The following is a 14,336-nucleotide window of genomic DNA, read 5'->3' as shown; positions in this document are numbered from 1 at the left end:
AGTTTATTGTCTCAGATGAGGAAAAACAGTAAAAGAACAGAGAGTGCTGACTGACCAGCTTGCTTCACGCTCTTGACATTTTTGCTTTTACCTTTTTTGTGTTATGGTAATGAGGCACATAGGGTCAGTAAGAGAATTCTAATGCTGCACTACTTTCAGAGCTTCCTTATCTTGATAGGCACGTGGTGCAGGACCCCCCAAAACTGGAGCACAGACTCTTCCAAAACCCAAATCCAAACTTCGCTCTGTCCCTTGTGAAAATACTGAGCATTAAATGGTTCCAGTACCAATTTTGCATGACATTGCAGTCTATTTCGCAAATGTCAAAAACAACGTAGAGCCACAGATGTTTCAATGGTGATGAAGGAGGCCATTCAGCCCAGTGTGCACGCTCCAGTTCCATTATCGAGCGCCAATCTCCTGCCTTTATCACATATCCCTGCAGACCATTTCTCTCCAAATAGTTATCCAATGCTCTCTCGGATGCCTCAATGGAACCTGCCTCCATTGTCAATGTTCCTCCTGCAACCAATCGATGAAGCTAAACACATATGTTATTGTTCCTGCATTCTGTTTGGAGCACTACAGCATCCCCAGTTTAAACTGCTCTATCTTTGGTGATTATGCTTTCAGTTGATTGGGCCCTACATTGAGGAATTTCCACCTTAAACTCCTCTGTCTCTCTGTCTGTCTGTCTGTCTGTCTCTCTCTCTCTCTCTCTCTCTTCTCGCTCCTCAGTTAAAATGCTGCTCAAAGCCTCCTTGCCTGTGCTTTGGGTCAGCCATACTGATACCTCCTTTGTACTGATATCTCTCTACGTGGCTAAATATCCAATTCTGTTTGATGAGACTTCCTGTGAAGCTGTTTTGGATGTTTTTGCTGACTTAAAGGTATTTATCAATACAAGCTGTTGTAGTGGCAACACTTCTGTCAACTGCTACTATTGCCATTCCAACATTGCAAAACTTAATTTCTTTCAGGAAAGATTATGGGGAGATGATGATCTGTTAATCTAGAGATCCAGGTAATTTTCTGGGGTACTGGGTTCAAATCCTGCAACAGAGCAGATAGTGGAATTTGAATTCAATGATGACCATGAAACCATTGTTGAGAAATCCCATCTGGTTCACTAATGCCATCCTTACTCCGTCAGGCATACATGTGGCTCCAGCCCCCCAGCAACATGATTGCTCCTTAACCTATTCTAGGCAATTAAGGGATGGGCAACAAAAGCTGGCCTAGCTAGTGTTGCCCACGTCCTGTGAATGTATCATATGTTTAGCATGTGCTTGACAAATGGCACATTGGCAGAAATTCCTTCCCTGCTCCAAACTTCATTCCCTAACTACCTACTCCATCCCTCTCCCTGACAACAGTCTAAATTTAAGCCAGTTTCGTAATGACTACTGTGTCACATTTGACGCCCAGGATGAGTTTCCGGCCTCATATTCATTCCATAACAGCATTAGCTCATTCCTTTTCCCATTTCACTGCCTGACAGTTTCCCTGTCACAGCTCATCTGCTGCTGAAATTCTCATTCATGCCTTCCTTAGCTCTGGACTGAACAATTCCAATATAAGTCTGGCAGGTCTCCCACATTCTACCCTCTGTAAGCTTGAGGTCATCCAAAATGCTGCTGCCCATCTTGCTCCCCTATCAATCCTGTGCTTACTGACTCACACTGGCTCCTGTCCAAGTAATGTCCTGATTTTAAACTCTCGTCTTTATTTGCGAATCCCTCCTTCTGCATGTCTCTCCTTATCGCTTTAATCTCCTCCAAAACCAGAATTTTATCAAACAGTGATGCCCCTTCAATTCTGGCCCCTGGTTTTAATCACTCTGCCATTTGTGGTCTTGTCTTTAGTTGTCTAGGCCTCAGTCCCCGGGACTGTATCCTTTCCCATTATTGCCTGTCTACTCATTACCTCATTTAAGTCACTCCCTTAAATTGCCTCTTCACCAAGTATTTGTCTTAGTCTGTCTTTGTGTGACTCAATGCATAATGCTCTTAGACTCATGGAGTCGAAGAGATGTACAGCACAGACTCTTAGATCCAATTCATCCATGCCGACCAGATATCCTAAATTAATCTAGTCCCATTTGCCAGCACTTTGCCCATATCTCTCTAAACCCTTCTTATTCATATACCCATCCAGATGCCTTTTAAATGTTGTAGTTATACAAGCCTCCACCATTTCCTCTGGCAGCTCATTCCATACATGCACCACCCTCTGCATGAAAAGATTATTCCTTAGGTCCCTTTTAAATCTTTCCCCTCTCAACTTAAATCCATGCCCTCCGGTTTTGGACTTCCTTAACCTGGGAAAAAGACCTTGGCTACTCACCCTATCCATGCCCTTCATGATTTTATAAACCTCTACAAGGTCACCCCTGAGCCCCCGACACTCCAGGGAAAACTGCCCCAGCTTATTCAGCCTCTTTCTATAACTCCAACCCTCCAGTCCCAGCACGTCCTTGTAAATCTTTTCTGAACCCTTTCAAGTTTCACAACAAGTTTCCTACAGCAGGGAGACTAGAATTGAACGCATTGTTCCAAATGTGGCCTAACCAATGTCCTGTACAAACCACTGGGAAGCGCTTTGGCATGTTCCAATACATTAAGGCATTAGATTGATTCAGTTTATTGTCATTGTTTCACAACATTAAATGCATGATGGCAGCGCATTTTGCTGTTGAGATTAGGGTGAAGCAGTGCCCACATTGCCAGGTAAATCCTATAGCTGGGACCAAAGTGATTCCATTAATGCAAAGTGAAATGAGACTCTTTGGAAGAAGCTAGAGCTTAAAACTGCGTTGCTGGAAAAGCGCAGCAGGTCAGGCAGCATCAAAGGAGAAGGAGAATCGATATTCCGGGCATATGCCCGAAATGTCGCTTCTCCTTCTCCTTTGATGCTGCCTGACCTGCTGTGCTTTTCCAGCAACTCAGTTTTAAGCTCTGATCTCCAGCATCTGCAGTCCTCACTTTCTCCTCTTTGGAAGAAGGCTCTTTATGCTGTTTGCTTAATGCAGTGTGAAGAGTAAATCCAATGGGCAGTGCTAAAGCAAGTGTGAAAGTATCTGAGGATGGAGCTACTGATTATGTGGACATGGCACCAGTCAGAGAGCACCGCTATAACAGCAAGACCGGGTCATCAAGGTGAAAGTCAACCTGTTACAGTTATGATCAACTAGGAGATGCTACCTGACCTGCTGTGCTTTTCCAGCACCACACTCTCCACTGTTACAGTCTTAGTCATAATCATTTAATCCTTCGGTCCAACTCGCCCATGCCAGCCAGATTTCCTAAACTGAACAAGTCCCAGTTGCTTGCATGTGGCTCAAACAACAAACCCAGAGACCTGAGGAAGAACCATCTGGATTCGAAACATTAGCTTTCTTTCTCTCTCTCGCTCTCTCCACGGAATCAGCCTGACCCACTGTGATCTCCAGCAATTTTTGTTTACAGTTACAGATTCTAGCATCTGCAGTAATTTTCTCCTACGTCAAGAGGCCATTCAGTCCATCAAGTACATGTCAGCTCTTTCAGTCGCAATCCAGTGAGTTCCACTCCCTCACTCTTACCCCATTACCCTGAAAGGTTAACTCCTTCACACTCTGTTGGATCAGGCTGATTATTCCAAACCGTAATGACTCATTACGTAGAGAAGATTTTCCCCGTGTCACCTCTGGATCTGTCGCCAATTATCTAAAATCTATGCAATGTCATTATTATCCCTGGTGCACTGGAAGCAATTTCCCCTCATTCATATAACTAAGCCCTTTAAAGCTTTGAACATTTCCATCTTATCTCCTGTAAACCCTCTCGGTTCTAATGTCAACAAACCCAGCACCTCCTGCTTATCCACGCAACTGAAATCCTACAGTTTTTTAACGACAAGTTGATTTTCAGAGCAGTCTAGCTGAAACTATACAAGGCACTGGTCAGACCATAGCTGGAATACTGCGAACAGTGCTGTTCCCTTATCTAAGGAAAGCTATGCTTACATTGGAGGCAGTCCAGAGGACATTGACTAAGCTAATCCTGGATATGGAAGGATTTTCTTACGAGGAGAGATTGAGTAGGTTGGACTTGCCCTCTCTGGAGTTTAGGAGAATGAGAGATCTTACTGAAACACTCAAGATTCTCAGAGGAAATAAAGCAAATAAAGCAAATGCTGGAGATCTGAAAGAAACACAAACAGAAATTGCTAGAGATATTCAGCAGGCCTTTAATAAGGATATGGGATAAGTACAGGAAATTGGGATTAGCGCAATTTTAGTGGTAGTTATGTTGGTGCAGACTGGATGAACTGAAGGGCCTTTTCTGCACTGTATTAATGTATGAATCTAGGGTCTGGCAGCATCTGTGAACAGAAAGCAGCATTAATGTTTTGAGTCCAGTGATCCTACTTCAGAACTAACAGCAACTGGGAAAGGGTGGTATTTACACTGACGATGTGGGTTTGGAGGAGACTTGACAGGGTTTATACAGAAAGGTTGCTTCCCCTTGTCGGGGAGTCTAGGACTAGAGGGCACAATCTTCAAATAAGAGGTTGCACACTTAAGATAGAAATGAGGAGAAATGTCTTCTCTCAGAGAGCAGTGAATCAGTGGCATTCTTTACCACAGAGGACTAACAAGGCTGGGGCATTAAGTATATTCAGGGTTGAGACAGAGAGATTTTTATTCAGTAAGGGAATCAAGGGTTATGGGGAAAAGGCAGGAAAGTGGAGTTGAGGATTATCAGATCAGCCATGATCTCATTGAATGGTGGAGAAGACTTGATGGGCTGAATGGCCTACAACTTATGGTCTAACCACTTCAAAGCTTTAGTATTCTTTCTAAAATCTAATATCCAGAATTGGTCAGAATGCTCAATACACCATAACACTTTCCGTGAGTTTAGTAGAACTCCATGGCTTTTGAACTCCGTGTATTGCATGGAATGAGCTGCCAGAGGAAGTGGTGGAGGCTGGTACAATTGCAACATTTAAAAGGCTTCTGGATGAATAGGAAGGGTTTGGAGGGATATGGGCTGGGTGCTGGCAGGTGGGACTAGATTGGGTTGGGATATCTGATCGGCATGGACGGGTTGGACTGAAGAGTCTGTTTCCGTACTGTACATCTCTATGTCTCTATGGTGCAATTACAACATTTAAAAGGCACCTGGATGGGTATATGAATAGGAAGGGTTTAGAGAGATATGGGCCAAGAGCTGACAAATGGGACCAGATTAATTTAGGATATCAGGTCGGCATGGACACGTTGGACAGAAGGGTCTGTTTCCATGCTGTACATCTGTAAGCTCGATGAATCAAATCTATTTATAAAGCCCAGGATCCCATATGTTTTGCCAACTGCCTTTGTTAATCTCTGTTGCTGCCTTCGAAAGTTTGTGCACAAGCAACCTCAGGTCTCTCTCTTCTCACAGCTCTTTTAGAATGCCTTTCAAAACCAAAGTGTTTATAGCCAATAAAGTACCTACAAAGTGCCATTTTTGTCACAATGTAAGAAAGGGAACAACCCAAACTGCTGCACAGCAGATAACAGTCAGACATTCTGCTTTGATTGTGTTGACAGTGGGATACATACTGGCCAGGTCATTGGACAGCACACATCAGCTGTTCTTTGAACTTGTAGGATCACACCTTTCAAATCCACATGAGATGAGGGGCTTTTTTTTAAATCTCATCTGCATCTGGCACGGTGGCTCAGTGGTTAGCACTGCTACTTCACAGCGCCAGGGACACGGGTTCGATTCCAGCCTCAGGCGATTGCCCTGTGTAGAGTTTGCACATTCTCTCCATGTCTGCGTGGGTTTCCTCCGGCTGCTCTGGTTTCCTCCCACGATCCAAAGATGTGCAGGTCAGGGAATTGATCATGTAAATTGCCAAAAGTGTTAGGTGCATTAGTCAGGGGGGAAATGGGTCTGGGTGGGTGGGTTACTCTTCAGAGGATTGGTGTGGACTTGTTGGGCCAAAGGGTCTGTTTCCATACTGTAGGGAATATAATCTAATCTCTGTCAGAATGCTATATGCAAACAGGAAGAGATTTCAAACAAAATACAATCTCAGAGGAGGTCTGTCCCCATGGGAAATGGAAACTCACCAACATGCTATATACTGCTCTGTATTCCTCACTCTAACCCCATCCAATCTCCACACCACCAATACTCCATTTTTCTGCCTATTTCAGTACCTTGGACAGATAAAGTATCTGTCTCTGTACGTGTGTGTGTGTGGACATATGTATAAAATCCTGACAGGCCATTCAGCGCTTCGAGTTCACACTGATCCTCTGAAGAGTGGCCCCCACCCTATCCGTGTAACCCTGCATTTTCCCATGGCTAACCCACCTACCCTGGACACTATACATAATCTAGCAAGGCCAGTCCACTTAATCTGCACAATTTTAGCCAGTGGCTACCAGTTACCTACCACCAGTGGGAGGTAACCCCCGCAGACACGGGGAGAATGTGCAAACTCTACACAGACAATCGCCCAAGGCTGGAATGGAACCCGGAATCCCTGGCGTTGTAAGGCAGCAGCGTGAACCACTGTGCCACCGTGCCAACCCCTATCTGCGTATGGGTATGTATGTGTACGCGTGTTTGTATGGGTGTATTTGTGCATGTGAGTGCGTACGCATATGTTAATATGTGCATGTCCATGTGTAGGTGTGTCCATGTGTGGGTGTGTATGACTGTGTATGTGTCAGGATGAGTGTGTTGAATGTGAGTGCGGGATTTGAGTTGGTCTACGTGCATGTTTGTATGTGCATGTGTATATAGATGTTGGTGTGGATATATGTGGGGGGGGGGGGGGGTACATGTGGTGAAATCTGTCTGTTTGCATGTCTGAGTGTTCACCAGTATGAGCTCAACCACCGCTCCCACTCGGTATAAAGAGTAGTTTCGAATGAAGCGATTAAGCTGCAATGATTAAAGCAACGAAAGCAGAGGACTTTCACTTTAAACCTGGATCATCCGTCCGACCCGCACACAAATCAGATCCACGCCATACACACATTCTAGCAATATGTCACCAACCACTTTCTCAACACAGGGCAATGACAAGGCACTGATTTAGTGCCCGGCCTTGTTTTTCCTTCCTACTTTGATCTGCCTGTAGCTGCGTTCAATCTGAAACATCGCAGAAGACGGCAACTGTCCCCCCACCCCCCCGGGGGAGTTGTGTGAGTTATTGCGCACACACAGCCCCCTTCAAAGGGCCAGGTTCCCTGTTCGCAGCTCTGTGAAAATGCTGAGGGGACTTGCTGATTGGGTTTCCATTTCCACGGGCACAGGTTACAGGCTCCATCTCTCTCTCTCTCTCTCTGTGCTGGAGTACTCAAGGGAAAACTCAGGAGCACAGCATCGAGCCGTCCCCACCTTTTTCCTCATCTGCCCTGTCTACTTTCACAAATGCTCAACAGGTAGCCATCAATGTTTGTTTCAAACAGAAAACTAAAAGGATGCGCTCCAATCAAGATTACATTTACTCGGATTTTCCCAACTCTCTTTCCTCAGACAGGATTGGATTGGAGCGTGTTTTTATTATTATGATTTAATGTTTTCATTGTATGTTTTTATTAGCAGAGAGCTGAAAACATCTTTTGCCACCCACCTGCTCTCAAACAGGTAAACAACCCTCAGCACGCCCCAGCTTCTGCTTCTCCCAATTGTGTTCACACACACCCTTTATTTATTTTTAATCACACCTTTCTTCCCTATCCACTTCCACCCCTCTGCCCGTTAACGTTCCCTGTAATATCACAAGGCTCAGCTGCAGTGCCCTCACCACAGTGAGGTCCAGCAATTTTGAGGGGTGATAATCTCACCCTCCTTCAACCGGGTGAAGTGTGACGTCTTGCAAACAGCTCTACCCGGGGTTCAAATCTCTGAGCTGCTCTGCACCGGCTTTAGTACAACTCCGTGCTCAAGTGCAGAGCCACCATCTATAAGGGAGAGGCCGCTGTGATCCCAGATGTGAAGGGGACAACGCAGGGTAAGGGAGAGGGGGGGGGGGGGAGATGACACATTGGAGGGGGGGGGGAATGGAGGAAATCCCGATGTTTTGAAGGGTGAAAGAAACTACCCCTGCTCACATACTGTGCGCCCAACTCTGAAGCAGGAATCCACAGTTCAAACAAAGGGAAATTAAATCAGTGTCAAATCCACTTTGTAGATCATATTTCAGCTCAGATGTGTGTGGCTAGACTGATAACTTAGGCCGGCTACTGCTCTCTCTCAAATCTTTGTACCATCCCTAGTTTTTAGGCTGCTCATGCTCATTTATGAGCCTCTTCAGATTTTCCATTGCTTTATTTCCTTGTTAAGATTCTTCTGCGCTATAATTCTTTTTTTTTATTGTTTTAATTTGTTTTTTTAAAAATTATTTTAGCCCCGTGAGAGCAACAGTTTATAACCTGGCCAAGTATTCAAGTCTAAACTGTTTTTTACAAACTAAAGGGCCAACAATACATTTAAATTATTTGACGAAAGAAGCAGGGGAAGGGTGACAGATTTTAAAACAATGCTGGGGTGTTATCTCGAGCCGCAAGGTACAATTAGAAATCCACTCGACAGTAACTTTCAGGAGCGGAATTGAATATGCGCTTAAAAAATAGAAACATATAGTGAGTACATATAGGAAATATACAATGCAGGTTTATGGGGACAAAACTGGGGGAGGAGGGGGTGGATAAGGATTAATTGTCAAGTCTTTAAAGAGCTAGAATAGGAACAGTGGGCAGAGTGGTCTCGGTGGGCAAAAGGCTGAGTTCAGATGGGACTGTCTGAAGTCGAAGACGCAAAGGTGGTCCCATTTCGATGGTGGGGGGTGGGGGTGGGGGCTGGAACTTACAAGAAATATCTATGCGATTCCACTGTCCTTGCTGTATTAAAGTAAACAAATCTCTCAAATCCTGCCCAGGTATTAAAGAAAAGAGCATCTGACACACACGTACACAAACACTAAACAACCCCTGACAGGTTTATTTTCACAGCTGCTCCCTGTATTCAAAAGCCCTTCCCTGTGCACCCCCTTGTCATTTCTGTGATTTGCAATTTCTATCGCTTTTTGACAGCAACAGCAACACAAAAGTACACAAAGTGCGGCAGAGATTCTCGAACTTCTTTCTTTCTCTCTCTCGCCCTGGTAGCCCCCACGCACCCCTTCACAGACCTGGGCTTTTCTCACCGTTATTAAATACACCAGCAATCTTCATCATACAACGAAGCGGCCGCCAAGTTTCCCTCCAGCTGATTCCAAGTCTGCTGTGTTTCCAACAGACAGGGGCTGTGCAGTAAAACTCCTCACATGTGTCAGTAAATCCACTATTGTCACCATGTCTCCCTGTAGTCTCCCCTGTTGAACAACTCAACTCGTTCCATCTTCGCGTATTTCGTTTAAGTGTGGAAGTCTCTCTCTCTCTCTCTCTTTACACAGTGAAATCACACACGTTCTTGTCCAGCTTGGATGTTGAAATATTTCAAACCTGTTTTGTTTTCTCTTCCCCCACCCCCCCACCCCTCTCTGTCTTGTTGTTTGTTATTGTTGAAGAATAAAAGTTAAAGCTCCGAGCAGCGGGCTGCAGTTGGTAGGAAGATGCTTTGGGATGTGGATCGGCGCGTTTGATGGACTGTGACACATGCAGCTCTCAGCTCACAAAGAGGCGTTGCCTGCACTGGTTGCTGCCCGCTCTTCCACCGCCCAGTGTTCAGCTATTGCCATCCTCAGCTCATAAGCTGACAAGCCACGGCAAAGGAGGGTGTGTGGGGGGGGGGGGGGGGGGGGGGAGGTGGGGAGGGAAGAGAGCTGGGCAAGGGAGAGAGTGGGAGCTGAATGATTACAACGGCACCACTCCCCGCCCACTCCGTGTAAACTCCTAACCACAAAGTAGCGCTTTGCTTTTTTTTTCAAAATTCACAAAAATAAACTCCAGAGGGCTGTTTAGGAAGGTTTGTAGTGTATCTGGACTCCGGGGCAGATGAGAAAGAGAAATAAAGATTGATAGACGACAATCAAAGAGATAGACAGACAGATAGAGTGGGGCAGACTTAGACAGACAGGGATAGATAAGTAGATAGATAGACAGGTGGATAGATAGATAGATAGATATTTTAATAGACAACAGTTATGGGAGGGGGCAGGGAGCAGAGCTGAGACCATAACCAGATCAGGCAGGATCTGACTGAATGGTGGAGTAGGCTGGAAGGACTGAATGGCCTTTTCCTGTTCCCCATCCTACCTTCCAACATTGATCAATGTGCGTTAATCAATTAATCTGTATCAAAGTATACAACATAGGTTCCTGTTAATTGTAATGATTAATTTCCAATGTCCCTGTAATAAATTGTTTGCTACATTATCAGAATTGGATGGGATCAGAATCATTTCCTCTTCCTTTCTCAGTAAATGACATTATCAAGCCTATCCTCCAATCACCTTCTCTTTTTCTAATTGCTTTCATATTCAGAACAGACAGCTGGGTATAGGGTACATTTGACCAAGAGAGTATGTAATGAAAATTCACTAGACTGATTTCTGGAATGATAGCAATATATTATGAGGAAGGATGAATGGATAAGGCCTCTATTCCCTTCAGTTTTGTAGGAATGAGCGCTGATTTTGTGAAAATATACCTATATCCTGAGGGTGCTGTTAGGTTAGATGGCTGAGAGGATTTCCCCAGGCTGTGGAGTCTAAAACTAGGAAGCATGTCATTTCAGAATAAAGGGCTCGGCCCTCTCAGACTGAGATGAGGAAAAATGTCTTCACACAGAGCATTGGGAATTAGTTGGAATTGTTGACACTAAGTTCTCCAAGAACTCTCAAGGCGGCAGTGGATAGATTTTTGGATACTGTGGAATTGAACAAATATGGGGACAGCGAGAGAAGGTAGTAAAAATGGAGAAGATCAGCCAGAATATCTTCGATTGGCAGAACAGGCTCAAAGGGCTGAATGGCCGACCCCAACTGACCTGTGACAAGTGATCTGCCTATAGCCCTTCATGTTTCTAACCTCCAGAAACAACACTGCTAAAGGCTCTGTTACCAAAACCGAGCCTCTACCTTCTGTCAGTTGGCCTGATATGATTCCCAGTTGTTATGGGCCAGGCCAGATCCCCCTCAAAATATGTTCAGAAATGAGCCCAGACCCTAACTTCTTACTTTATTGGCAGATGTGAAGTGGATATTCCAGGTGTGATACAGCTGATCAACCACTCCGCTTTAAGCAAAACAGAATTTCTTTAAACTCTACAGTTGAAACACGAACTAAAGAAAATGGAATTTAGAATAACAACTATTGGAAAAGTTTACTGACTCAATACTGCAACTTAACTCACAACATCCTACAAACACATCCCTTGCCAAAAGGTAAATTCAAACACAGGTCGGAGAGATTTCAGAGAGAAAAGTTAGCTAGGGATCATTTGCTGGAACCTTTTTGCACTGCAGCAGCTTCTACAGCAGCTAAGCCAGCAACGTCTCACTGCTACAACTAAACAAAACCAGAAAAAAAAACCTGAACTGGGAGAACTGGCCACTGCCCTGTCATTGCTAAAGTAGACATTTCAGCACCTCTGCCTTTACAACCTATCTTGAAAAACACCAAGGGCAAAATAACCTTTTTAAAGTGACAGCATCATTGCACAGTTGTGTGGGCTTAGTCAAAACCTATTTTCATAATATCTACCACGAGGGACTCAAATGTCCAAGAAAAATATAGTCACATGTAACGGTGAAATTAACAGACCGTAGAGCTGCTCTCTCATTAGAGAAAGGCGACTGGTGGTGAGTTTAACTTGAGGGTCACCACATCTGAAGTGAGGGGAAAGGTTGAGAAGGAAATTCCCTCATGGTCACCTCAGCTGGTGTATGTATTGAACCATCCCATCCAGCCAACTGAGTTAACCAACTTCTCCTTTATCCCTACTCTCTCCCCAGCCATAACCCTTCAAATAAGCCACTGATGAGAACAGTATAGACACTATCTTGAAGTCTAATATAACCTGACTGTTTATAATAAACTGGTGACCCAGGCTTTAATGGGGGGGGGGGGGGGGGGAGAGGAGGGGAGGTAGCAATGGCCCAGTAGTATTATTGTTGGGCTATTAATCTGGAAACTTGGCTCATGCTCTGGGGTCCAAAGTTCATATCCTGGTTTGGAATTTGAATTCACTAAATCTGGAATTAAGGGTCTAATGATAACCATTATCAGGAAAGATCCATCTGGTTCACAAAGGGAAGGAAACTGCTATCCTTACTTGGTCTAACCTACATGTGACTCCAGACCCATAGCAATGTGGTTGACTCTTAACTAGCCTCTGGGCAATTAGGGATGGGTAATAAATGCTGGCCTAGCCACAGATGCCCACATCCTGTGAGTGAATAAAATAACATGATACAGTGAGTTAAACTGAGAAGAAAACATAAAAGAGAAATGAAGGGGTTATTGGAAATTCAATTGTCCAGATACTTGTGGAAAACCCAATTCTGTTGAGCACTTGGTCTTATATTTTAAATATATATTTATATATATTTTAATACATAAACATAACTTAAAATATATATTTCAGTCGATAATCTATCTTTCTAAGTCCTGCTGAGTTTTACAGATATGATTTTTATCTAATAAAGAAGCCTCCCTCGGAATAATAACACGGACATAATGTACTTAATCCATTCTCACTTCCCAGTTTAAGTTAAACAGCACTCAGTTATTTAACAAGGTGCAGCTTGGCAGTAAAATGGCATGGTGCCCCAACACACTGCTTTAAATAGGGGAGAAAATAAACAGTACAGTGCGTTAAGGAGCCGCGACTAAATCCCAGCCAAAGATTAGCTGCCTAGTCTAATAGACTGTGCTTTGTTTTGCTTTTCATTATCACCTTTAAACTAATCCAAACCAGTACTGATTTGGATTTGTGCAATTTTCACCCACATCCATACTTCATAAGACTTTCTCCACATTATGTTGCTCCAGGCCATGCACACGTCTTAGTCAAGAGCTCCCTCTATCAGTCATCAGGCACATTTTCCCAGTTGTGATAGGAGGATGAACCAGATTATTCAGTTATTATGTGAGGGAAGCGATAGAAACCTTTTACTGTAAAGCATGCACTGAGTCAAGAGCTTCACCACTGACTGCAGAAGATCTACAGTCAACACAAAGTACACACTGTTTTGCAAGGTTGAGATGTGGGGTCCTCAAGGTGGGGGGATTTAATCCACCAAATGTAGGAGCAGAATTAGGCCATTTAGCCCATTGAGTCTGTTCCACCATTCAGTCATGGCTGATATGTTTCTCAAGGTGAACGTGAGGACTGCAGATGCTGGAGATTAGAGTCGAGAGCACAGCAGGTCAGGCAGCATCCGAGGAGCAGGAGGATCGACGTTTCGGGCATAAGCCCTTCATCAGGAATGAGGCTGGGAGCTTCCGGGGTGGAGAGATAAATGGGAAGGGCGTGGGTCTCGGGGGGAAGGTATTTGAAATTGAGATAGATGGATGGAGGTGGGGGTAAAGGTGATTGGTTGGAGGGGAGGGTGGAATAGATCAGTAGGAAGTAAGATGGACAGGTAGGACAGGTCATGAGGGCAGTGCTGAGCTGGGAGGCTGGAATTGGGATAAGGCAGGGGGAGGGGAAATGAGGAAACTAGTGAAATCTACATGGATGCCCTGAGGTTGGAGGGTCCCGAGGTGGAAGATGAGGTGCTCTTCCTCCAGGCGTCGGGTGGCTAGAGAGTGGCAATGGAGGAGGCCCAGGACCTGTATGCCCTTGGTGGAGTGGGAGGGGAGTTAAAGTGTTCAGCCACGGGGCGGTGGGATTGGTTGGTGCGTGTGTCTCAGAGATGTTGTCAGAAGCACTCTGCGAGGAGGCGTCCTGTCTCCCCAGTGTATTGGAGACCGCATCGGGAGCAACAGATACAATAAATGATATTGGTGGATGTGCAGATGAAACTTTGATGGATGTGGAAGGCTCCTTTAGGGCCTTGGATGGAGGTGAGGGAGGAGGTGTGGGCGCAGGTTTTGCAATTCCTGCGGTGGCAGGGGAAGGTGCCAGGATGGGAGGGTGGGTTGTAGGGGGGTATGGCCTGACCAGGTAGTCACAGAGGGAACGGTCTTTACAGAAAGCAAATAGGGGTAGGGAGGGAAATATATCCGTATATCCCTGGTGGTGGGGTCCGTTTGTAGGTGGTGGAAATGGTGGAGGATGATGCAATGTGTACGGAGGTTGGTGGGGTGAAGGTGAGGACCAGGGGGTTCTATCCTTGTTGCAGTTGGAGGGTTGAGGTTCGAGGGTGGAGGTGCAGGAAGTGGATGAGATGCG

At 45.0% G+C, this 14,336-nt stretch overlaps 1 protein-coding gene across 3 annotated transcripts in view; it reads right to left on the bottom strand.

Moving 5' to 3' along the window:
• Positions 1–9,501, bottom strand: part of scn5lab (sodium channel, voltage gated, type V-like, alpha b) — a 501,419-nt gene extending 491,918 nt beyond the window's left edge. For all 3 annotated transcript variants that reach the window (XM_072576302.1, XM_072576305.1, XM_072576304.1), the window contains exon 1: positions 9,202–9,501. The gene's annotated coding sequence lies outside the window, so the exon portion shown is untranslated. The remainder of the gene's footprint in view (positions 1–9,201) is intronic.
• Positions 9,502–14,336: the final 4,835 nt, after the last annotated feature.

Source organism: Chiloscyllium punctatum, chromosome 8 (assembly GCF_047496795.1).
Source record: "Chiloscyllium punctatum isolate Juve2018m chromosome 8, sChiPun1.3, whole genome shotgun sequence".
NCBI classification, from domain to species: Eukaryota; Metazoa; Chordata; class Chondrichthyes; order Orectolobiformes; family Hemiscylliidae; genus Chiloscyllium; species Chiloscyllium punctatum.
This window is presented reverse-complemented; position numbering and strand designations above follow the sequence as displayed.